At 45.5% G+C, this 11901-nt stretch overlaps 1 protein-coding gene across 1 annotated transcript in view; it reads left to right on the top strand.

Moving 5' to 3' along the window:
* The first annotated feature begins 10553 nt into the window (after positions 1-10553).
* Positions 10554-11901, top strand: part of LOC123830592 (ubiquitin-conjugating enzyme E2 E2) — a 260315-nt gene continuing 258967 nt past the window's right edge. Inside the window, exon 1 of the mRNA XM_045856985.1 lies at positions 10554-10777. The gene's annotated coding sequence lies outside the window, so the exon portion shown is untranslated. The remainder of the gene's footprint in view (positions 10778-11901) is intronic.

Here is an 11901-nt window from a genome sequence, read left to right as displayed (position 1 = left end):
CCAGTCTGCATGCCCACCAACAGTGCACTAGGGTTCCCTTTTCTCCACATCCTCACCAGCACTTGTTGTTTGTTGATTTATTGATAGCCATTCTGACCGGTGTGAGATGATATCCCATTGTGATTTTAATTTGCATCTCTCTGATGGCTTGGAAGTCTAATTTTAAAGAATATTTTTCCACCAGGTCCTGAGAAAACTTAAAGCTCAAGAGAGGGGAGAGAACATAGACTTATCCCAGCAGGAGGTTGGGAGTAACAGGTTATTTTATTTCAAGGCAGAAAACTACTTGCCTCCAAGAAAAACAGAGAAAGTGAAACTTTAAAAACTTGGGCTCTGAACTTCAGGAAGCCCTGAAAATTCCTGAAATCCCATATTAAATGAAAAAAGAAAGAAAGGAAGGAAGGAAGGTTGTTTTACATTAATAGAAAAAAGAAAAACTATGTCAGTAGATCATCTCAATAGACAGAAAACACATTTGAAAAAATCTAACATTTATTCATAATGAAAACTCTCAAACTAGGAATAAAACTTCCTCAATCTGATAAAGGGTATCTATGAAGAACTCACAGTTAGCCTCACACTTAATGCTAAAAGACTGAGTGCTTTTCATCTAAGATCACCAATAAGGCAAGGATGTCTGCTTTTACCGATTTTATTCAACCTTGCACTGGAGTCTGCATAGCTAGTATGATAAAAAAAAATTCTTTTTAAATTAAGGACATAAGATTGGGAAAAAGAGAAAGATCGCATTCTTTATTTGCAGATGACATGGTCTTATATGAAAATCCAAAGGAATTCACAAAAATTTCACCAGAACTAATAAGAAATTTTAGCAAGATTACAAGATCAATATACAAAAATTAATTGTGTCTCTATATGCTAGCAATGAACAATCAGAAATTAAAATTAAAAAAACAATTCCTTTACAATAACAGCAAACAGAATAAAATACTTGTGAATAAATTTAGCAGAAGAAATACAAGACTTGTGCACTAAAAACTGTAGCACATCATTGAGCAAAATTAAAGGTCTAAATAAATGGGAAAACATTTCATGTTCATGGATTAAAAGATTAAATATTGTCGAGATGGCTATTTTCCTCATATTGAGCTATAGATTTAATGTAATCCCTATCAACATCTGTCCAGAGAAGCTGGAAAACTGCATATCGCTGTTAGCTTTCCCCCTAACTGTTGTGGGGCCAAGGAACAAGGGTACAAAGAAAGAGAAGTCCCAGCCACGGCCTGCTCTCTGCTCTTCCACACACCCCCCAACCCCCTCAGCTCTGTTTTCTACCATGAGAGGCCTCACAGTGGGGTATGTGTGCCTGTGTGTCCCCACCCCTAGGGGTTGTACCCCTAGGTACAACCTCCAACCTTCCCTCCCTGAGCCCCGTCACGAGTAGCTTCCCCTTGGTCACTGCTTCGGACTAGAGGTGTACAGGCTAGAAACGTGGTTCAGACTAGGGATAGTTTGCTTTCAGGGGGACAGACCCAGGACCGTGGTCAAACCAATTACTAGAAAAATGTCCTCTCAGAGCCATTTGGGGAAGGAATTTCACAGTTCTTTCTACCAGGGGCGTGGTTTAAAAGCAGAGTCGTGGGCTCCCAAGAGTCACATTCCTTTGGCCCCACTGCCTACCCAGAAGGCAGCCGAAGGCATCCCCGCAAGCAATGCTTCTGGAACTTTAGTATGACACAGCTCCTGGGGATCTTGTTACAAGCAGGTTTAGTAGGTTGGAGGTAAGGCCTGATGGTCTGATGACTCACAAACTTCCAGGTGAGGCCCTGCTGATGGTCTGTGAGCCACCCTTGAATAGCAAAGCTGTAAAGCAGTGGCCCAGATCCAGGGCCTCACGGAGGGCTCCAAGGGCAGAACTCCCCTAGAAGAGGGACATGCCATCCATGGGAGTGAAAGGTTACTTGAGAACTGCCAGGTCTGCATCACCCAGAATGGAGCACATTCGTGATGGCTGGCCATGAGCCAACGGTATTTGCCGTACTGGCTTGGAGGAGCACACGGTCTAATGGGCATGTTAGACATAAATACATACATACATACATACATACATACATACATACAAAGTATTGTATAAAGGGAAATAGAGATGAATGTATGAGGCACATAGGTGACACTGCAGGGGTGAGTAAGGTCTGAGCAGAGCACTGAGGGATGAACCAGACTCCACAGAGAACAAAGACAGAAAGGGGATCCAGGCAAAGGAAATGATGTATATGTGGCTGACCGTATTTTCCGAAGATGGCTGTAGCAATATCTATAGTCTCATAAAACCTTCTACAAACTTTCCACTCCCCTATCAAGCAGTGAAGCCTAATTCCCTTCTCCTTGCATCTGGATTGATTTCTGATGGCTTCCATGAATACAGTGAGGAAAAGTGATAGAATGTGACTTATGAAGCTAGGTTAGAAAAAGACTACATAGTTTTTGTCTGGTTTTCTTGGGGTGCTCGCTTTTGGAACCCAGCCACCACACTCTGAGGAAGCCAGGGAGCCCGTGGAGAGTCCTGGGCATGAGGAACTGAGGTCCCAACTCAGGACTCCCACTGAGTCCCTTGCCAACAGCCAACACCAGCCTGCCAGCCACGTGAATGAGCTATCATGAAAGCTGGCCTTAGACCCTGGAATCAAACTGCTCCAGGTGACTCGGTGTGAAGCAGAGATAAGCCAATCCTACCCAGCCTTGACCAAATTTCAGATTCATGAGCAAAATACATGATTACTGTTGTTTAAAACTACCAACTTTTGGAGTGGTTTTAGGCAGCAATGGATTTCAGGAATAATATCTAATGGTGAAGAGGTATGAAACAGCCTGGTATTTTAAAGTATGCCACAAATAAGCTATTAGAAATTGAAACATAAAAAATATAGGAAATACGGGGAATAGTGATTTTGTGATGTGGAGGACAAAAAGCTTAGTAAACCAGTCATCACTAGTATAAATGCAATAAAGTTGTACTTTGTCGTCAGCCATGCTAGGCTTAGTTAGTATTTGTGGCTCTGCCAGAAAATGTCCTAGACGTCAGTGTAAATGTATTTTTATTAAAAAAACTTTTCTTGCAGGAGAAAAGTAAATTCTTATTAGAAAGAAAACACTAATAATCTGCTACTGTGCGTGCTCCATAGATGAAGCTCTGGTTGACAATTTCCAAAAGGAATCAATTTATAGTTTTTACTACCCAAATAGAAGCAAGATATCACTTCAAAGCCAAATACAATAACCCATCTAAATTCTTCTACTATAGGAGATGAAACCCCATATTCTTGAAAAAGTATGTAGTTCTGACCTGCCACCAACTCCTTTGGTTTTTTTTTCCCCTAAACACATTTCTAAGAGAACTGACCAAGAGTTTCTGAAATAGGTAAAATTTATGTCTGCTCTTTAACGCTGATGACCTTATTTTCCACAGGTCTGAGGGATGGTGGATGCATGCTCATTTGAGGGATAACACTGAGAAGGTCTGAACTGATTTGCCAAGATTGTTTCTTGGGTTATGGGTCTCCTGAAATTCTTTTGTAAATTTTTTTGACCCTGATTTAGTGTTTAGTTGAAAAGCAATATCCCATGCAGCATGGGCATTCAAATCACATTCAGAAGCTTGGAATCAAAAATTCCTGGGGTGGGGACAGCAGGTGACAAATAACCACCTTCTGCTCTCCGCTGAGCTAACTCCGCCTGGAATGTTGTGTTCAGCAACTGACACCAAATTTTAAAGGAAAGAGACAAATTAGAGATTATGTGGGGGAGGTGGCGGAACACAAACCTGTGTCCCATGAGGGGCAACGAATAAAAAGAGATGTTTGCTTCAGGGAGGAGACCACTCCCGGGGTGTGTTAGCCTTTTTTTAAGAAATGAAAGAGCTTTCTTGCCGTAAAGCTTTTAGCATTATTCCGAATTCCAAAAGCACAATGAGAAAGGAACTGGAGGCAATTAAGGGGTGAAGAAATCAACAGTCCAAAGATAGAATCAACTCTCAGGAGTGAGTGGTAGGAGATGTTCCAGCAAATTGTTTTGAAAAATTCGAAATCGATAAGTGGTTGGATTGGACACCCTCCAAAGTCCTTTCCACTATTTTCATGAGCTGTGAATGCCCATGAGTCCCCAGACTATCAGGTCTGGGAGTCTCCAGGTGTGCTCCCCCCTGTGCTCAGAATCCAGCCCATTCTTTCTACTTCTGGCTCTTGCAGGTGACGGCATTTCCTGAAGGCTCCAAAGCTTATGAAATCCCAGAGGTGACTGGCTGTCTACCACTAGCCCCAAAGCGCTCTGTGCCAGCGTCTCCCTCATCGCCTCCCTCATCGAAAGCTGCACCACTGCCAAGCCCTCATGGGGCTGCCCCACTGCCACCATCCTGTCAGCTCGCTCATCACAGCTATCCTTGACTTCCTTCCCTTTTTTTCAGGTGGGGGTGAGTTACACTGTGTGTTGTTAAGGCAGGACCCCATAATGTCAGACAGATGTTATGGGCCAAGAGCTGTTAATTCTCCATCACAGACTTTCTTCCCCTTGGTCTTAACTGAGCGTGCATAGGGGCTGAGTTGGAACAATCATGAACCAACACATTTTTCTCCTTAAAAGTGCTTTTCTCCGAGGTGGTGTGCTCATTGTCCTTAAAGAAATCTTCCAAGCCTCCCAACCTCTTTTTTTCTCCTTAGGGTCAGTTCTTCTCAGGACACTCATTCAAATATCCCGTCCCTGGCCCAATAGCTCATTTGGCTCAACGTTATCTGGATATGCCCAAGTTGTAGGCTCCATTCCCAGTCAGGGCACACGTAAGAATCAACCCATGAGTGCATAAATAAATGATACAACAAATCAAGTTTTTTCTTCTCTCCCTCCCTCCCTCTCTCTAAAATCAATCAATAAGTAAAATTTTAAAATTAAAAAAAAAAATGTGATCCTGAAAAAAAAAATCCCTGCTCCTCTGGAAGAGCTTGCTCCACCACAGCTCACACATACCTGACATTCTGAATCCCAGGCTCAGACAAGTCAGACTGGGCTGTGGCCCTTCTTCTTCCCCTCTTCCGCCTCCCCCCACCCTTGTACGATTCCGTGACTGAGGGGCGAGCTCAGGAATGAGGAAAATAGAGACAGAAGCTGGGAAAAAAAGTTTGATGGAAGGGGAAGGGAAAAGACTAAGTGATATGTATGGTTTAATGACAAATTGTAAGTGGATTTAAAAAATTCTGTATGCTATTTATACTACTAAATAGTGTGACTGAAATTCTCATGTAATTTAGCAGTAACAATGTGATCGATTGGTCATAGTCCCTAAGATTTTACTGATGAAAATCTAGACTTTGCATACATATCAGGGGGAGAAAATCCAGCAGTTTGTTAATAGTATTTGCAAAACAATTTTTACTACTCACTTAATGCTAACTATAAGTTTTGAGAGTCAAATTAAGAATAAATTGTATGTGCACTACATAAAGATATTTATACATCCACCATATGTATCTACTGATACTCTACAACTCATGAGTTAAAAAGCAGCTTGTGCTGAGTGCCTTTGGCAAAGTTATGCTGAAGATAGATGGAGGGGAGGTTGCATCCAATAGGCTGTCTCAGGGGTGAGTAAGACTCTTTGCTCCACAGGAGCTACCATAACAGTAGCATCCTTGATGTGCAGAGGACTCAAGGAGGGAACTCCATCATTAGAGAACAAAGAGCATGTGTATAAATTATCTATTGCTGCATAACAAATTACCCTTCAAAATTTGTGGCTGGAAATAACAAACATTTATTATCTCAAGGTTCAGCGGTGGCTTAGCTGGGTGTTTCTGGCTCAGGGTCTTGCATGAGGTTGCACTGAAGAAGCAGAGCGGGGTTGTAGCATCAGAAAGCTTGGCTAAGGCCGAATGATCTGCTTCCAAGTTCACTCTTTTGATTGTTAGTTGGAGGCCTTTCCTTATAGCTGCTTACATTATTTTTTTAAAAAAATTTAATTGCCCTGGCTGCTATGGCTCAGTTGGTGGAACTTCATCCTGTAACCAAAGGTTGCAAGTTCCATTCCCAGTCAGGGCACATACCTACATTGCAGGTTTCGTTCCCAGTCCCTGGTCTGGGTGCGTGTGGGAGGCAACCAACTGATGATTCTCTCTCTATGGATATTTCTCTCCCTTCCTCTCTCTCTAAAAGCAATGAAAAAATGTCCTCAGATGAGGATTAAAATTTTTTTATTTGATTATTTTAAAGAGAGAGAGAGAAAGGGAGAGTTGAGAGTAAGTGAGAGAGAAAGAAAGAGAGAGAGTGAAACATTGATTAGTTGTTCCACTTATTGATGCATTCATTGGTTGACTCTTATATGTGCTCTGATTTTGGTGGGAGGCAGGGGATGATGCTCCAACCAACTAAGCAACCCGCCCAGGGCTGGCTGCTTCCATTTTGAAGACTAGCTTCCCCCAGAGTAAGTGATGAGAGAGAGAGAGAGAGAAGACAACCAAGACAGAAGCCCTAATGTCTTTTATAAACTAATTGCAGAAGTGCCGTACTATCACTTTTCAGCATTAAACCAACATTGGTATGGGTGGGAGGAGACTACACAGGAGTATGAATACCAGGGGGCAAGGATCACTGGGACCATCCTAGAGACTGACTACCATTGACTACCATACCTGGGCAGAGGGTACAGGTGAGAGGAGTAGTCAGAGTCTGTGCCTGCGTCTTAATTTATGCAAATGGTGCCCTCTGCTATTTTGTAATGTGCAACATATGCAGTCGTACATAGCAGCCCAGGTGGCAGTCTCTGACCAAGTGTTGGAAATCAGGGTATTTGTCCTCAGCACTTTTTCACTCCCTGTTAAGAATTCACTTATTCATTTATGCAATGAACATTTGTTAAGCACCTGGTACCTGCCTCCGTGTTGGTAGGTAATGGGGAGTCTAGGGTCTGGGCTCTAATGGAGCTTCAATTTTCCCATATGGTTGTTGTCCTTCTTAAGTTTCCAAGACATTCAGAGTAACCACAGGGTGCCTACAGCCCTTTTCAAGCCAGGCGGTAAGCATAACGAGTATTGTCTTTCATTCTCTTCTCTCAGGGCCCTAATCTTTGGTAAACTTAATCTAATGTGATATTTCCTTCCGGGGGGGGGGGGGGTACAATCCAAATATTTAACAGCCCCTGATCTTTGGGTGTCTAACCAGAATAAAAGCTGTCTGAACAAGCAGTATGATGTGTTTTGCTGAAATCCAGCCCAGTTATCCCCAGAGAAGTCTTTTCTATCGCCCTTCCAGTCAAACTTTAAAAAGCTGAATGATTTTACCCACTCATGAAGTTGGCAGCAACAAAGTTATAAGAAGGGCCCCCCACTCACACACACAAAATTCCCATTTGCCAATTTTAGGGGGAAAAGTGTGGGCTCTAAAGGGAAGCTCAAAAATAAGTATAGGAAAGGAGAGTAAGTTCATGATGATGGACTGATGGACCAGAGCGGGAAACAGGAGGAAGGTGAGCTGTTTGTTTTGGAAATCAAGTTTGAGTCTCAGTGGAGAGGAACTGAGAAAATCAAGGAAAATCTGTGTTTGTCACATTGGTCTCATGCTAATGTGTCCTGAAGTTCACAGACTCCCAGGCCAAAGTGCTGTTTTCAGATCCCAGCTCTGCAATTGACTAGCTGTGTGCCTGTGGACAAGTGACTTAATCTCTAATTCAGGGTTCTCATCAGTACAGCAGGGTTGGTTGAATGAAACCAACCTTATGGGGTGTTTGTGAGTTAGTATATGTAAAGTGCTAGAACTTAGTCTGGTATGAATTAAAAACACAATAAATGCTAACTACTAATATTGAAGAAATAAGAACAATGTCTATAATGCCATCAACTGAAAGAGGTCAATTTCATTCACTCAACCACTATTAATTAAATATACACATAGCAATGCACCCCAGCTGAAAAAATCCTCTCTCTCAAGGTAGTTACACATGGAGGAGGGAAAGAGGAAGAAGTAGGGGCGGGAAGAACAATTAAAATAAACAACTAAGTAAGAAATATAGTATGTCAGATTTATTGTGATGATCATGAAGAAAAATTAAACCAGAGGAGGGGGAGATAGGAAAGTGTTGGGGGAGGGGTGGGAGGAAAGAATGTTCCAGAGATAGAAAATTGTAAGTCAGAAGTCTTGAGGCTGAGAAATGTCTGGTGCATTCCCTAACAGCAAGGAGGCTAGTATGGTTGGAAGGAGACAAGGCTGGGGTGAGTTACAACTGTGAGGTCAGAGGGGTCCTGGTTGGGGGAGGCAGGCAGATCATGTAGGACCATGTAGCCATTGCCAGAACTTTGGTTGTGGCTCTAGATTGGGAAGCCACTGGAGGTTCTGCAAAGAGACCTATGTTTTATAAGATCACTTAGACTGTTCTGTGTGGGGATGGAGAGTGTCTGGTGTGGGTGGAGAGTGGAGAAGGAGACAAATAACACCAGGTAGGAAACCATTGAGAAATGATGGTGGCTTAGACCAGGTTATTAGCTGCAGGGAGAGAGGGAGGAGGAAGTGAATACTTTCAGGGTATATTTTTGAAGGCAGAGTCAACCGAAATTGCTGAGAAATTGTAGATCATGTGTAAAACAAAGAGAAGGGGCAAGGATAGGGCAGCTCTGAGAGGACAGGGATTTTCCTTTTTTATTCAATGCCATATCTCAAACCATCTAGACAGTGTCTGGTATTCAATAAATATTCCTTGAATCCGTGAAAAGGGGAACTGATTTGTATTGTGCACTTCTTAAACTCAGTAAGTGGTATATAGCAGTTAAAACATCTACAGATAAATGAAGTACTGTTGCAACCAGAAATTCAGCATTTAAGCAGTGAAACTCCTTCCAATCCGTTCGCAAAATTGGAAGTTGGCATTGCTGTATCCTTGGCCCCCAGCGGCCAATGACCGGGACTAAAAAACAACTTTGATACTTTCTGTAACAGAAGAGTACTTCCTTATAAAATATTCATTGTAAACGAACAAAAACCAACGGATATACACATTAGAGTATATAAAAGAGCAGTTTGTGTGGAGAAAATCATAGAGACCCAGGAAGTGGGGATTCTATCATTTATCCTTACCAAACAGTTGCAAAACATACTGAAACACAATTAGTAAAATGAAAACATTAATACACAAAGATTTCATGAGGTAAAGTAAATTATGCACAAATTTTAGGCAGTGTATGAAATTCTCTATTTTGGTCATACTTGAAATATTAAAATGCAAACCTGGTGCATTATGTCATATTTTCCTATTAATATATTGTACCATGTGAGAGGTATATACTAATTTCTAATCCTCCAATATATATTTCAGAGTTTAAGGGTCATAGGTCCTGTCCACACCCTTGAGTGATACATAGAAGTGATGCACAAGAACGCACCTACTTTTTGCTCAGTGTTCATTGATGAAGGCTAGAAGCCAATAACAGTTTTTGGCAATTTTCAGGAATATTGTAAATAGTAAATTCTTGAAGAAGGCCTTTGATAAAAGGATTTTCAGTTCTCGATGTACATATGGATCTTCGCTTGCTTCTGTCCCCTAGGGTGTCACTGCACCAATTTCTTTGGGCTCTTTGTGTTGTGGTGGACTCTGGGGCTATCTTCTGCCTTGTCTGGGAAGTACACTGTCTTCACATATAGTGACAGCACCTTCTTTATAGGAAAGGTTTAGTAGCAACAGTAGCGGTCAGTTGGTTGGTAAGAGGGGCTGGACGGAGGGAAATTTTTGTGGGATCCAAGTGTGCAAAGCAGACGTAGTTTTTCAATATTTTTCTAATGACTATTCGTGAGTGAAGATAACAGGATAACCTAAGTTTCCTATGGTCACCCGCAGAATTGCTACTCTTCCCATACCCTTCACATAGGCATGACGACAGCTATCCTTTCGCTCCGACGGTGCTGCTTTCCCACCCCTCCCCCAAGACCCTAAGTCTCAGTGGACCCCAGCTCCGGCTACTGTAGGACAGTTTGGGCCAGGCCGAGCCAAAAGGCAGAAGGACCTTCTTGTTGCAGTGGACGTTGAAGAGTGTGGCTTAGCCTGGGTGAACTTTCCAGGCCAACGCTAAGTTTTCCCATCTTGGGTGCATGTGGGCACCACGCGTCCGAGTTCTGTTTCATGTGTCAACATTTTCAGTCCCAGTAGCCACTTTGCGAAAGCTCCGAGGCAAGTGTGACGCCAAGGGCTGCAGTGGATGGGGGTAAAACGCCGGCCCCTGCTAGTTCTGAGGGCAACTCCCACCCCCAGCCAGCATGTCCCTTTAATGCGCGTGCCCGTCAAGGTCCCCGCGTCCCCTCCCTCAAGCCGCCCCGTCAACCTCTGTTTCCCTCACTTCTCCCAGTCTCTGCCGTTCCTTTACTGTGGGACACCCCTCACCTACCCCGCCCCTCGCCCACCCCAGCCACTGCCTGCTCTCGGGACTCAGCTGTCACTTTACTTTTCCACGCCGCCTCCCCCACCCTCTCCTCGCCTGGCCCGCTGGGCTGCCCGCCTGTGCGCGCGCCCGCCCCCGCCCCCTTTCGGCGGCGCGCCGGGAGGAGGAGGGGCGGGGCGGAGGCGCGCCGCAGCACAGCCGACGTGGGGCTCGCGCTCTCGCGGTCTCTCCCGGGCTGGCGGGGGCGCGCGCACTCGCGGGGGCGCGCGCGGACGGCCGGGCGGCGGCAGTGGCTCACACGGAGGCGGTGGCTTCACTTTCCAGGACTCAGGGGCGTCCACAACAGCAGCCGCGGGCAGCAGCCTTGGGAGCCGGAGCTGGAACGGCTGGGGGCAGCGGCAGCGGCGCCGAGGGTGAGTCCGGGCCGGCACGGGAGCACGGCAGGGACAGGCGTGGCCGGGCGGTCCGATGCGTGGTGCGTGGTCCGGCTTTCGGTGACTAGACGGTCTGCGGGGACACCCAGTACTTGGGGCCTCCCCTGTCCTCCTCTTTCCACCCCCGCCTCCGCAGCCCTCTTTCCCAGCGCTTGGGCGGGAGCCCTGTGACCTGCAGGGATACCCCTTCTTCAGGTATTCTCCCCAGCTGCGTCGGTGCCCCCCACCCTGCCCTCGGGCGTCCTCTCTCGCCCGCGACCCCCCCACCTCCCCTCCACGTCGCAGGTCTCTGCTTACACCGCTGGTGCCCTAGTTCCTTCCCTCCCGGCTCCCCCGCGTGCCCCATTCCCTGTGCCCCCTCCCTCGAGCCTCCTGCCCCGGTTTCTCGCCCTTTCCACCCCTCCCCCCTCCTTTCCATCCACCCCCCTCTGCCTCTTCCCTCCCTACCCGTCTTCCACCCCCTTCTGTTCTTAGTTCCCCATCCCTCGCTACCCTCCCAGCCCCTTCCCTCTCCCAGCCGCATCCTGGAACTAAGTCTTTGCAAAAGTACAGGATAAATGTCACGGCGGAAAAGTGCCCGGCTTGATCTTTTGCTATTTTCCCTAATTGCATAATTGCTACACATGGTGTCTCTCCTGGCGAGTGCCGGGTCTGCCTCCCCCGCCACCTCCGCTGCACCCCTGTGGCCCGCCCGGAGAAGACCTTGTGGGGTGTGTTTGTGTGTGCACTGGGGTGGAGTGTGTGTTGTATTGGTCTTTTGTGAAGCCTAGCGCTTGTCACACTTTGGAGCCGAAGCCCATTTTTTCTCCGGTCTCTTCTCTGCAGCCCCCACTGGCCTGGATGGAAACTGGATTCCCTCTGCGCCCCCCACCCCCAACTTCTCCCCCTCTCTTCCCTCATAATGTTTTGATCCCTTTGCCCTTTACCATTTCTAATGAAGATAAAGCGTAGCTTCTTGTGGCTTTTTTCCCCTTACGACCAACCAGAAATGTCCAATCCATCTTCTCTTAAGGAAATTAAGGCCGCTTTAGAAAGACATCATCCTGTGCTGGGTGGCTGCAAGACCTATTTGCATGTTTTCAAGATTCATCGTTTTGTATTGT

The sequence above is a fragment of the Phyllostomus hastatus genome, unplaced genomic scaffold (genome assembly GCF_019186645.2).
Source record: "Phyllostomus hastatus isolate PE091 unplaced genomic scaffold, TTU_PhHast_1.1 phas_scaffold_129, whole genome shotgun sequence".
In the NCBI taxonomy this organism is placed as follows: domain Eukaryota; kingdom Metazoa; phylum Chordata; class Mammalia; order Chiroptera; family Phyllostomidae; genus Phyllostomus; species Phyllostomus hastatus.
Note: the sequence above shows the minus strand (reverse complement) of the source record. Positions and strands in the feature narration are given on the sequence as shown.